At 48.1% G+C, this 12,806-nt stretch overlaps 1 protein-coding gene and 1 long non-coding RNA gene across 2 annotated transcripts in view; one reads left to right on the top strand and one right to left on the bottom strand.

Moving 5' to 3' along the window:
- The window catches only part of SLC23A2 (solute carrier family 23 member 2), a 58,334-nt gene extending 51,003 nt beyond the window's left edge, over positions 1-7,331 (bottom strand). Inside the window, exon 1 of the mRNA XM_005532969.3 lies at positions 7,209-7,331. The gene's annotated coding sequence lies outside the window, so the exon portion shown is untranslated. The remainder of the gene's footprint in view (positions 1-7,208) is intronic.
- On the top strand, positions 6,958-12,503 carry LOC148182430 (uncharacterized). The gene is made up of 3 exons (XR_015774724.1): positions 6,958-7,069; positions 9,903-10,104; positions 10,666-12,503. It is a non-coding gene; the product is annotated as an uncharacterized LOC148182430 (long non-coding RNA).
- The last annotated feature ends 303 nt before the right edge of the window (positions 12,504-12,806 follow it).

Here is a 12,806-nt window from a genome sequence, read left to right as displayed (position 1 = left end):
TATAGGTTATTGAAGAAAACCTTGGCTTTGGGAAGACTTTTTTTAAAAAGTACTTTGGCAGAATTTAGTAAAAACAACCTCTAGTTTACCTTTAGTAAACATCCTTGTGATTTCTGCCAGTGAACCAATCCTTTTTCAACCAATATACTGTGGGTTTAATACTGTGCCTTAATGGCTTGCTTCATCTTCAGGGCTCTTTGGCAGATGTGCTTTTAACAAAATAATCTCAATTATTCTTACTTAATTGGCATCAGATAAATGCAAGACTTCTTAGCTGCTGCTATTCGAAGGAACAGCACTTCAGCAGACATTTTGCCCTTTGAATAATTAGAGAAAAGCCCAATGCAGATGGAGGGTACCTAAGTGAGCTCCAAAACCAGGCAAATACTGATGACAAAATCTTCACCAAACCCCAACAGCCAAGGAGGGGAGCTCAGACAGCGCCCTGGGTTCGGGCTCATTTATAAAGAGAAATTTAATAGAAGTTTTAATTGACAGCTTTGCTTGGTTCTATTGTGCCTGATTAGGCATCTCCATGAAAAGCATTAGCTGTGTTTGATCCCCTCCAAAGCAGAGCAGCTCATTAGCAGAGGATGTTTACAGCACCAGCAGCTCTTCCCCTGCTGCAGGAGGGGTTTTCACATCGCGTTTTTATCACGACTCCAAAGGAGCTCAGCCTTCCATCCTTTGCCTTTCCTGGTATTTGCCAACAGGACAGATGGACAAGGAAAACATCTGCCAGGACTACAACAAACTCCCAACACTTGGGTATTAAAAAACCCCCAAATCCTCTCCCTCATCCATCCTTTTTTTAGCTTTAAAAGCATCTATCAGCGAGCTGAAGTAATTACAAATAATAAGCGTCCAACAGGCTGAATAAACCAGACCAGAGCCCTGTGAAATTGTATTGGTAATAATGACTCTGCTCAGCACAACCTCCCAAAATTCCACACACAAAATTAAATGGCACCCATGCAAATACATCCAATATCAGCAAATTACTGGTAATTGTTATTGTTCCCAGAGATGAAAGGACACAGAACAGTTTGAGAATACAGCAATTATTTCCTGCACTCTGAGCCTATGAACAGGGATCTGCAGCTCCAATTTCTTTCTTGTCAGTCTCAATCCAAATTACTCCTCAGGTTTGGTCTTAATACAACAAAACACTCAGGAAATCATGATCTGGCAGCTTTCATCAAAAACCCCAATCTGTTAAAATATGACCAAGCAAATGCTGCTTGCACCAGGAAAACTTAGTTACCCTACAGAAACAATTAATTCTGCACCAAAAAAATGAAAAAAGGGGACAAAAAGCTGCTGTAACTTGTGAAGAGCTGGTGCTTTAGAGCCTGCAAAAACAAGGATGTGTTTCCTTTGCTTGTGTATGGTGAGGGTTTGGATACAGGATTCTCCACACAAAGGACAAGTAATAAACAGAGCAAAATTAGTTTTTTCCTGTCACATGGATTCACAGACTCCATAAAAATTCAAACCCTCCCACAGCAGAGTCCACTAACGGCTATGAGCTCTGAGACAGCTCCATTTCCATCAGCACATTAAAGAAAAGGTTGCTAACTTTGCAGTGCAGCATTTTATTTCCCTTCCAAGCTCCTAAATAAAAAGTGAAAGCCACGACATGGAGTCACGTGTCCATCTGATGAGATCCTCTCCATGACCTTGAATGCTGCTAAAAACATTGACACACAATCGCCTTCAAAAGCACAGCACACCTGAGCTGAGCTTCCAGATGAAATCCAAGACACTCCAGGTAAGTGATAAATAATAGGAAACCCTTCAGATGGTGGCTTCTGGGCTGGAAAATAAGCTGGGTTTGGTGGTGAAACACTTCCAGCATTTCCTTGCCATTGCTAGCAGCAGATCCATAGGATTTCCAGAGGGCTGGGAGAAATCCACATTAACCAGCCCAGCACATAAACACAGCCAAGTGCATTAGCGTTTAAGGCGCCTTCCTATTAAAGCTGCACTTTGTTCTGTTAACTTTTACAATCTCACAAGTGGGTAACAGCCAGCAAACCACTAAAATCCACATTATTGCCCTGGGCTGCTATTTCACGGCCATGCAAAACAGGAGTAAAGCCAATTAAAATGTGTTGCTCCATTGAGAGCCCAAACTGCTCAAAGCTCACACCCGAGGTTAATTCCCAGGAATGTCAGTGCATGAGCCCCCCCCTGAAATTGCTTTTCACTTACTTTCCCACTACCCTGCATTCCCAAAATGCTTCAGCCAACTGCTGGAATGGCACGAGCCCTGCAACAGTTCAATTTAAATATAAATTCAGACAACAAACTGGGGGACATGGAGCCATTCAAAATCGAATTCAAAATCAGTTTGGTGACTCACATTTCCAAACAGCCAAAACCAAGAAATGGTGAGTCAATCCCTCCTTCACCATCGTACTCATTTGAGGCCCATTCTCCAAGCAGTTTTACTCCAAAGTGAACATAAAGTGGGTGACAAATTCAAGCAGTCCCTTTTATAGGGAAACGCACACAGAAACCAGGCCAGCTCTTGTTTTCAGAGCACGCAGAGCTTGGAAAATTCAGATTCTCCCAGGTACTGTGGGATAATTCGGCTCCTCCACCACAACAACTGGGCTCCTCTGCTCCTAAAAATACAACTATCAGACAAAGCTTGTTTTCTCAGGCACTTTGCTGACGCAAGTCCAAGATCAAAACATTCCTGGTTCAGAGGACAGAGATGTTTCAGTCTCCAAAATACTCAGCTAAAATCCAGCCATGCCATCCCCCCAAGGTGCCTGGGTAGAAATACACATTGATTATTAATGCTTAGTAACGTAGGTTTGGGGGAAAGAATAAAATATTCTGGTTGCCAGAAAGGGTTGAGAAGGAAGTCTGGAAATTCCCTTTCAGCGAAATAGGATGAAGTTTATTCTCTCTTGAAGCTGCTAATTCAAAGTAATATTAGAATGAAATAAGTAAGGGCAGACACTTGGATGTTAAGTGCATTCCCTGCCCCGGTCCCTTCCTTAACCAGCACTTGCATCTTCTGCTCTTAGAACTGAGATCCAGGGAGGTTCAGATCATTGAATTTCACATTATAAACTCATTAAAATACTGGTTTTACAGTTACCTCGAGCCCAGCCATTCCTCAGCAAACAATCAAACGGAGCTGTGAGATGGGAAGACAGAGCATTTCAATCCATTCCCACAACACAGGAGGGAGACACCCAAACCTGAGTTTTGGGGCTCCCTGGGCACGGCCTCGTGGCCAATTCATCCTTCCCAAAACCAGCCCTGCCCCGGGGCCACTGAAGAGCCAAGGGAAGAGTCCCAGCTCCCAGGAGAGGCTGACAACAACATTGGGGAGCACAAAATCCAACCAGAGCTCCTGGATCCTCTGGAGAGGCGCGCTGGGCTCGCCGCGTTCCCGGTGCCACACGCGCTCCCGGGGTTTGGCACCGGACACGGCCGAGATTCGTGTGAGTGGAAGGGATGAAATTTCAACAGGAGATTTCTGAGCTACGAGTTCAGTTCTCCCTCCTCCTCCTCTCCCTCCCCACCAAGTGCCAGCGATGTCTCAACACCCCGACTGCCTTTCCAAGGAAGTAGCTCTGCTCCTTTCCGGGCCAAATTACCATGGCAAGAAATCCCCACGTAGATTCATCTCCAACAGAAAAACATTCAGACAGCAAACATTTCCTCCCCACAACCTGAAAACAGCCAAATATCATCAGATTCCTTTCCTGCCATCAAAGAAACCCTGTCCAGAGACAGCTCTTAACTAAAACCATTTGCCCGTAAAGCAAATGTGCTCCCAAGTAGTGACAGAAATACTCGGTGCACCCCACGAAGCTGGCCGTGTCTGAACACACTTCACCCCCAGGAAGGCTGGAGAACACAGCAAGAACTTTCATTTCTAATGATTTATTTTACTCCTGCCTTCACTACATCAGGATGCTCACCTCTTACTCATCCTGACTGTCAATATTGTCTTCCTGCAGCTTTTAAGCAAAAAAAACAACCCCACGGGAACTGTTGTCAGGCCATGTCATGACCACTAAGGCTTCATAAATAACACTTGATATAAATAGATTTTGCAGCAACATATAAACCATCAGCTCCAATGGAAGTAGAAGGGTTGTGTGCAGCCATCTGCATTTTCTCCTGTAAGGATAAACACATAAAGAAGTGTTTGAAAGCAAAATAAATCTATTGAAGAAATGTCCCTCCAGAAACTTCTGGGGCTTGAGATTTCTTAGGTGGCTCACACAATGACATTGACAGGAGCAGCTACAGCAGAACAAGATCTTCTCAGGAAGAAATATTTCCCTGTGAGGGAGGAATCTATACCGACAATGCCTGGAGTTTCACCCATTTTCCTTTCAATGGTCTCCAATCAACTTCCACACCACAACAAAGCCAAGTCACGGCCCCTCGGGACACTCCACGTGCTGAGGAAATTGGCAGATTTGGCTACACCAGGAAGAAATAAACCCCCAAACATACTGACAGAATCAAAGATAAAAAACTAGGTTTAATTTTAAAGACATTTGAAATAGGAATTGCATACAAATTCAGCAGTTTGTACATTTTTTTAGAGGTTCTTCTAAACAAATGTGGGGGAAATCCACAGTCAAAGTTTTCTGTTAGGAAAGCCTCAAACACTGTTCATTATCTCAAGCTTCCCCTGAAGAAGTCTCCAACCAAATAATATACCAACAGAGAAATGATTTCTCTTTCTCCACTGGAATTCAACTCCTTGGTAGCTGACATCTCAAGACAGAAATTCTCATATTAGCAAGGTTTAATTACACCCACAGACCAATATGGACTTAGTGAGGTACACTCAGGTCTGCCTGGGCTCAGGGAGTGCAAAGAGAACAGAAATACCCCGAGAAGATGTGGCTGCCACAGAAACACAAGGCTTTGGTGGGCTGACCCCTGACATCCCTCTTGGGGGGATGAAGGATGGCAGCTGCTTAAAATTGCTGCTGTCACCCAAGGAAACACCCACCACCCTGCAGCCCAAATCCTCCCACCGCTGCTTGAGAAGCTGCTTTTCCTTCCCATTTGTTTCCATGCTGAAAATGCTGAAGGAGCAACAGGCCTGAGCTCTGAGAACCTGATTCCCCATCCTGCTCCTTCCATCTGCTGTGCTTCCAGAGAGTTCAGCAAAGCTGAGCCTGGCTCAGGGCAGGGCTTATAACTGGGCTGGATCTTAAACCATTCGAATTCAGTCTGTTAAGGCACAGCAGGAGCACAACCCACCCCTGAGAACCCCAGCACGACCTCCTCTTGTCCCCAGGGCTCTGACAAGACATTTTCAAGTGGTCTCCACATCCTGACTAAGCCAAAGGCTTGTTTAAATCCATGATAAGAATCTCAGGGCTTGTTTAACCTCCTTGCTAGCCCAAGGTTGAATTTGTTTCAGTGCATCTCCATGTTAACACTGCTCTCATTTCAAGCTATCTGGATCGTGACTGGGAGCTATGAGCAGGGGTGCAAGAGCTCATCAGCTAATCCAATTGTTCTACATATCTCAAGGATTATTTTCCAGTTTGCTAGCCAGAACTACTTGTTGCAATAATCCTCTATCTACACTGAAATCACCTGGCAGACCAAGGTGTGCAAGTCAGCCTGGCTCTGGCACTGTGCAGCCCTTCAGCTGCTCATCACTCCAGCATTTGTTCTGCTTCTCCACTTCTTTTTACAGCCTGCATCAAACTCCACCTGCCAGGAAAAACACTACCAAAACCAGCTCCTTTTTTTAAGCTTGAACTAGGTAATTTAAAGCCTGCTCAATCCTGGCAGTACTATGCTGCAGTGAGGTATTATATTATTATATATTATATGGAGATATATTTTATTAAGCTCCTTGTGAATACAGAGCATTTGGTGTTTTTATTGAAAAATAAAGCTCATCAGCAACAGGGATGATACCTAGCACTGAACTCACACCAAGAGTCAGCTGCATGTGGGAAATGACAAGGCAGAAAAAATTAACAGGCCAGATCTTTACCTTGTTTTAAAACACCTCTGGAGATTTCCCTTCTCTGCCAGAATCTTGCACCGGTTCTGTGCTGCCTTTGGGGTCAGCCCTGCCTGCACTCACCTGGCCAGGAGAGCCCCAAAACTGCCTCAAGGGCTGCTCTTCCCTGCGAACAAAATGACAACGACGGCTCCAAAATGAAGGGATGGGAATAAAACTGTAAAGCCTCATTCCCAGCTTTTATGAAAAAAAAGGCAAAAGTCACTAATAACAGGAGTATATAATAGTGGTTAGGCCTTATTCTGGGAAATCTAATAGGCTTGCAACAAGCTTTGTTCAGGCATTTTTCTGTGCTACCTACATCACTTCTTTTTACCCAAAATGTACCTTAAAACAAAAGAAAACCACACACGATATCGAACGGGGCTAGCAACTTAAAACCAGAAAACTGAAATATTTACTGCCTCGATGTGCACTGGAAAAAAAATAATAATAAGGCAAATAAATAATTTTAAAAGGGGGGGGGGGGGAAATAGCTTTAAAGCGTATCACGAGAACGGGATCAGGGAAGAGCGAGGCCACCCCTTCAGGACCAGGGAAGAATTAACCTGCATTTCTCCATCCCATCTGCAAGCTTATGGCTCTGCCACCCATTTTGTTTCAGATTAAAGGAAAAATATATCTGTGTTTAAAAAAAATAAATAAAAATAATGACCTCAGCAGCACCGAGGGAAGACCCCACCCTCAGGGCTCGATGCCCGGCCGGTGTTGCTCGCCGGGCAGGTGACCCTGCCGCAGGTGCCACCCCGGGCATGCCCCCGAGCCCCTTCCCCAGCCCCTGCAGACCATGCCGAGCCAGAAAACGCCAGCGCGGAGCACAGGGAAGGGTTTATTTAACCCCCAAATGCGAAATAAAAGGGAGAGGAGGAGCGGAGAGGTGCGGACGGCGCGGGAGCCGCGCGGCCAAGGTGAACCGCGGCCGGCTAACATGGTGGAGGCTGCGGGGAGCCGCGACCCTCCGGCCCGCGGCTGTGAGGGGCGAGCCGCGGGTGTGAGGGGCCGGCATGGAGGTGACAGCGAGCGGGAGCCTGAGCGGTGAGAACCGAGGGGGGAGAAGGCTGAAGGGAGAAGGCTGAGGGGAGAAGGCTGAGGGGAGAGCGCGGCGGGGAGGCGCGGCGGGGCTGCTCCCTCAGGGCGGGCGGCGGCGGGAGCAGGACGGGGAGCACGGGCTCACCTGCCATGGCGGGCTGAGGGCGGCAATGGCGCTGGGGGCTGCGGCTCCGCTCCCCTCGGTCTCCGCGGCGAGTGCGGCGGGGCCGGGCGGCCCCGGCAGGCAGAGCATGGGGCGGGACGGGTCCCGCTCCGCCTCTAAAAGATGGCGCGGCCCCGGCTCCGCTCCCTCAGGGCCCGGCCGCCATGGCGGCCCCGGAGCTCGGTGGGGTAAGCAGCCTCGTGCTCCCTGAGGGAGAAGCCTCCGGCTGCAGGGACGTGTTAGCGGTTTGTGCACGAAAGACACAAATGGCAGAGTCACGGCATGGGGCAGGATGAAGGGATCGCAGTGGGGCATCTGGTCCAGCCAGGGCATCCCAGAGCACATGGCACAGGATTGTGTCCAGAGGGGTTTGGAATATCCTCGGTGAGGGACACTCTGCAGTCTCTCTGGGCAATGAAGCACTGAACAGGCTCCCCAGGGAATGGGCACGGCCTCAGGGATGGCAGAGCTTCAGGAGTGGCAGAACATTGCTGGCATGCCCTGTACCAGGCTGAGATCAGTGCTCAGGACGGTCCTTTCCAAGTCAGGAAATTGTGTTAATCTGTTATTCTGGTTCTAGTGCTTGGTCACCCACACAGAAATGTTATTCCTCGTGTTCGGGTGGAACTTTGCAGGCATTAGTTTCTGCCCATTGCCTCTTGTCTCATTGCTGGGCCCCAGGGAGCAGAGCCTGCTCCATCCCTGACACCTCCCTGCAGATATTGATGGATATCAATGAGGTCCCCAAGCAGCTTTTACAATAGGAGAGTGAGTTTAGGAAGGAACAAAAGAATCACAGAATCATTTAGGTGGGAAAAGACCTCTGAAGTCAAGCCCAGCCTGTGCCAAATCACCACCATCCCAAGCAGACTGGAGCACTGAGTGCCATATCGACATTCCTTAAATGTTCCAAGGTCAGTAACTCCACCACCTCCTTGGGCAGCCCATCCCAATGTCAAATCATCCCTTCTGTGAGGAAATTCCTCCTGATGGCCAACCTAAACCTCCCCTGTTGTACCAGAGGAGGCTAAGCTGACTCCCCCAAAAGATGACGCCCCCACCACATCCACAACTCTTGTCAGAAAACACAATTTTTCTGAGATTTCCAGTTTTTCGGTGGGGGCCAGGACAAATGTGACGCAAACGTGACAAATCCACCCCCCTGCTTCCCCAGCCCGCAGAGCTGGGTGTTTTCAGGCACCGCTGACGTCTGCAGCTCCGGTACCCGGCGCTGGAAGCTGCCTCTCTCACGTCCCTCTCGGCAACATCTGACATCCCTAATGGCTTCTGACAACGTTAACTCACTCTAATTTGTGTCCTGCCCTTTCCAGAACGTGCAGTTCTCAGACACATCAGCTCGTGGCTCCTTCCCTCGCTCAGGGCTGTTCTGGGCAGCCAGGACCGAGCCCCCGCAGCTGATTCCTGCCCTTTCTCCTTGTGCCGCCTGTCCTTGAGGAGATATTGACCCATGCCGGGCTTTCTTCCCCAGCCCTGCTGTTATTTAATTAAAGTGCAGCCCCAAGTCGATGGGAAAGATCTCCCCAGACCACTGGCACTAATTGGACCCTGTTTCACCTGCAATTCTCTGTTGATCTTTTGGCTCCTTGGCTCAAACATTACTGTTTGTGCAGCAATGTTGGCGAGGTGTTTGTTCACCAGCTGTCCTGCCCCTTCCCTCCAGCTCCCCCATCAAGACGGTTTCATCAATCCCATTAAAACCCAGCAGCTTACTTTAAGACCAGAGACCCTGCGAGGCCTCTGGAACATTTGTGATTATCCTCAAGCATATTTTTTTTTCCACATTCACTGCGATACTCTCCTGGTTAAGCTTGTAAAAGCTTTTCCAACGAGGTATATGGAGAACGATACAGGGCAGGGCTAAGGCACAAGGTTTGATTATGGATATTGATCCTTGGCATTATTCAATAGCTGGCCTCATCCCAAGTGCAGACACAGACTTCAGTGCAGCTCTTAAATGTTAAAAGCCTTTATTTTTCAGGGTGGAGGAGCGTGGGGCCGTGGCAGGAGGGACATTTTTGTAATGCCAGATTGATGGAGGCTGCAGCAGTTTTGCTGTTGACAGGAGTTTGTGCAGGAGGACGGATCGTGCGTGCTCAGTGTCCCTGCAAGGCCTCCCTGTGTTCAGGGACACAGACACAGCTCTGTTTATTTTATTCTTTTATTTTATTTTTGAGCGTTACAATTTTCCCAGGTGAAAGGTGGCAGAGGGAAATAGAGGTAACACAGAGAGAGAAAACACATCAGTCAGATTGAAATGTAACAGATAAAGACCTCAGGGTCGTGATAATCTCAAGGACAAGCTGGGGAAGGATGATAAAGGTGGATTTAGTGCTCCAATAATTGACCTACACAGCCAGACCCCCCTGGAACCATGGGCTCAAACCCAGTAAAGCCTTTTTCAGTCCTTTTTCCTCTTAAATTGATAAATTCCCTTCCAGGTGGCCTCCCATGCTGCAAAATTTGAGAAAATTCCCTGGCATTTCCCTTGTTCAGGAAGTCAGAGCCCATTTTGTGCCATCACACTGTCCTGCTATAGAAGTAGAAACAATTTTACCGGGATTATTGGCATATATCATTTGCATTATTAAAATGTAGTGAAGAACCCCGAGGTATTTATCTAAACATTCAGTCCTTCCCTGCCTGAATGATTCACAGGTCGATAAAAAAGCTGGAAGAGCTGGAGCCATGGGATGTGCACGTCCTTCACGACAACGCAGCAGGAGAAATTAGCAGTCATCAATCATTTGGTGTGCAGACCTCTGAGATCTGAAAGGAGACACAATTCCATTTGTTTTCTCCTCTGTCTGGATTGATTACCTGAGCTCCTCAAAGCTCACTCGACAGCTTACCTGAGCAGGTGAGGTGTTGCTGCAGCCTAGCACAAAACAGTCCAAGGAAGTTTTACTGAGGACATTCCCCAGCTGTATCTGGGTTGTTTCTTCATGGTTCTGTGTGGATCAAACACAGGAAGGACAGGACTGCAGGTCAGGGTTTTCCTCAGATGTAGCAGGGACGTTACTGGCATAAATTTCAATGCTGAAATGTTTTTGGCTGGCGTCTCTTACTCAAAATTTCCATTTTAAATCCAAGTGTTGTCTCAGCTGGGATGTGAATCATTGATCTGAGGACAAGATGTCCAAAAAACCAAATCAAAAGTTCACATCCAGGGATGGGATCTAGTGAATGGCATCCTCACCCTTGGCAGGGGAGTGGAATGAGATGGACCTTGCAATAAACCCAAACCATCCCATGATCCTGTCATTGGTTTGGGTCTGGGATCCATAGCTCCTTTCCAATCTTGTTTTCTTGGCATGTTTTGAGTTTAGTTTTTGTAACATAAAAAAAAATGAAAATTTAAAAAAAAAAAAAAATAGCCTGCCTTGCATTAGATTAATAACATTCTGTGTGAATTCCACAGATTCCAGAGTGGAACTCCAGCAATTAAGTCCAGCACTTAAGAAGAACCCAGCAGTCCTTTATATGGATAACAGGAATATCTGTCACTGGATTAGACAGAATCAAAATGAAACCCCTGCTATTTCAAAGGTCTAGGAGGTGAGTGGAAACTCCCCCAAATAAGCCAAAAAAAAGGTGTTTTTTTAGCTTCTCCTCTGGAATATGGAATGGTAACTGAGGGGAGGAGCTGGGTTTCGCTCTGTGAGGTGGGGAAAGCAAATGTGAGCAGCCCTTGGTTAAAATGCCACCTACACTGGTGGGAAACTCCCCAACCCACAGGAATTTATCATTATCATGGGGACACCCATGGCTTGCTGTTCCCCCCAGTGCCAGGTGGAAATTGAGTCAGAAAAAATGTGTTTCTTTCTCAGAACCGAGATGGGCTCTGCCAGCTGAGCTCAACCCCTCAGTTTGTCATCTGCAAAATGGAGGCAGGATGAATTTTTACCAGGTTTAATCAGTGCAAAGTGCTCTCTGTAGCAAAGAGAGCTTTTGGTCCGAGGATCTCGGGCCAAGTACTCAAATTACAGAAGCTCCAGCCAGCAACCCACGCTGCAGAGCCCCTGCTGTGGTCTGAGTTCACGTAATGAATACATCAATAGGTGAGCAGGAGAGGAGATCTGCAGAATTCTGCTGGTCCTCTCACGATGGTTTCCCCTCCAGCAGCTTTTGGACAGAACTTCCTTCAGTTTGGGTTTGCAAAATGTTTTGTAAGTGGGAGCCAGGAGAGTACAACCAAGCAGGACAGTAACAAACAGCTGCCTCTGCTTCTCCCTGTAGCATTGCTCAAGCCACGCTTGAGCACAGGATATTTATCCCAAGGAATACGGGACAGGGAGAGTGCTAGAGAGTGCTGCTGGTGACACTAACTCAGCTGGACAGCCTGTGCTCTGCAGGAGAAGGCAATTTTCTTGCTGCTGTTCTGTCTGGTACCTCAGGGCTGTACCAAAGAAATGAGATTTCACTTGCTGAGTCAGGAGCAAAGCCTGTGTTTGACAGGAGGAGGAGATGGGCTGAGTCACCTCTCCGAGTTCATCCCCCAGGCTGCTTCCCAAAAGCACAGCTCCTGGAATGAGCTGAGATCCCTCAAATCCTGGGAAGAGTGGGAGCAGGAGGGGGCCAGGAAAGCAGCCTGAGTTGGTCTGTTCTCCTTGTCAAAAGGCCGAGCCTCTGGAGCCACATCTGGCTTCTGGCTCGGAGGGGTTGTGGCAGCTGCAGAGGCACGGCAGGAGCCCGGGGCTGACAGCTCCTGGTGGCTTTGGGCACACTCACCCTGGAGCTCTGTTAGATCTTCTCCCCACCAGATGAACCCTGCAGGGATGGTCTCCACGGTGGAGACAAGCTGGGATTTGTCACCTTGTGCCACGTTCACGTGTGGCTGTTCGAAGCTCTGGGAATAAAGAGCAGCTGCTGTGGGCAGATGTGGATCAGCAGGACCAGAGCAGCTCATTCCCACTTCAACTAAATTCCAAAATGAGCTTGACATGGTGCACAAAATCATTTTGAAGGCTGTTAGAGGAATTTTATAGCAGAGAATAAAAGAAGTTTTCTTAAGCCACCTGCACTGGGAGTTGAAGTGAAGGTCCTTCACTCTGCACAGCACAGGCACCAGCTCCTGCTGGCTGCTTACTCATCCCTCAGCAGAGAAGTGAGAGCAGAGACACAGCCCCTGCTTTAAACCACTTGCAAGTCATTCCCCAGGAACACCCTCAGAGAGGAAGGATGGGCTAGGGTCACTCTTACCCTGTGACTCATTTAATCCCTCGTGTGAGCACACAGCAACAGCAGGAGTGGCACGGACACACCAGGCTCCTCCAGCAAGGGGCAGAAGGCAAAATAATAAACAAGAGGTGCTCAGGTACCACGAGCAGCTGCTGAACTGCCCAAATCCAGCAGGGTGGTCACTCACTCATGGGAGAAGCAGAACTCCCGCAGGCAGAGGGAGAACTGGGCCCAAAAAGAGCCCCACAGGCAGCTCCAGCTCTGGGACTGGCTCTGGAGACACCCTGCAGTTCCTCCTTTCCCTGGCAGCTGGAGCAAGGCTCGTCACGGGAGCGCAGGGCGGGCAATTCTAGAAGCACAGATGCCACAGGGCTGGCCAGG

This window comes from Pseudopodoces humilis, chromosome 30 (assembly GCF_049639895.1).
Source record: "Pseudopodoces humilis isolate 2021_Gansu_Grassland_sample_001 chromosome 30, ASM4963989v1, whole genome shotgun sequence".
Lineage (NCBI taxonomy): Eukaryota > Metazoa > Chordata > Aves > Passeriformes > Paridae > Pseudopodoces > Pseudopodoces humilis.
Note: the sequence above shows the minus strand (reverse complement) of the source record. Positions and strands in the feature narration are given on the sequence as shown.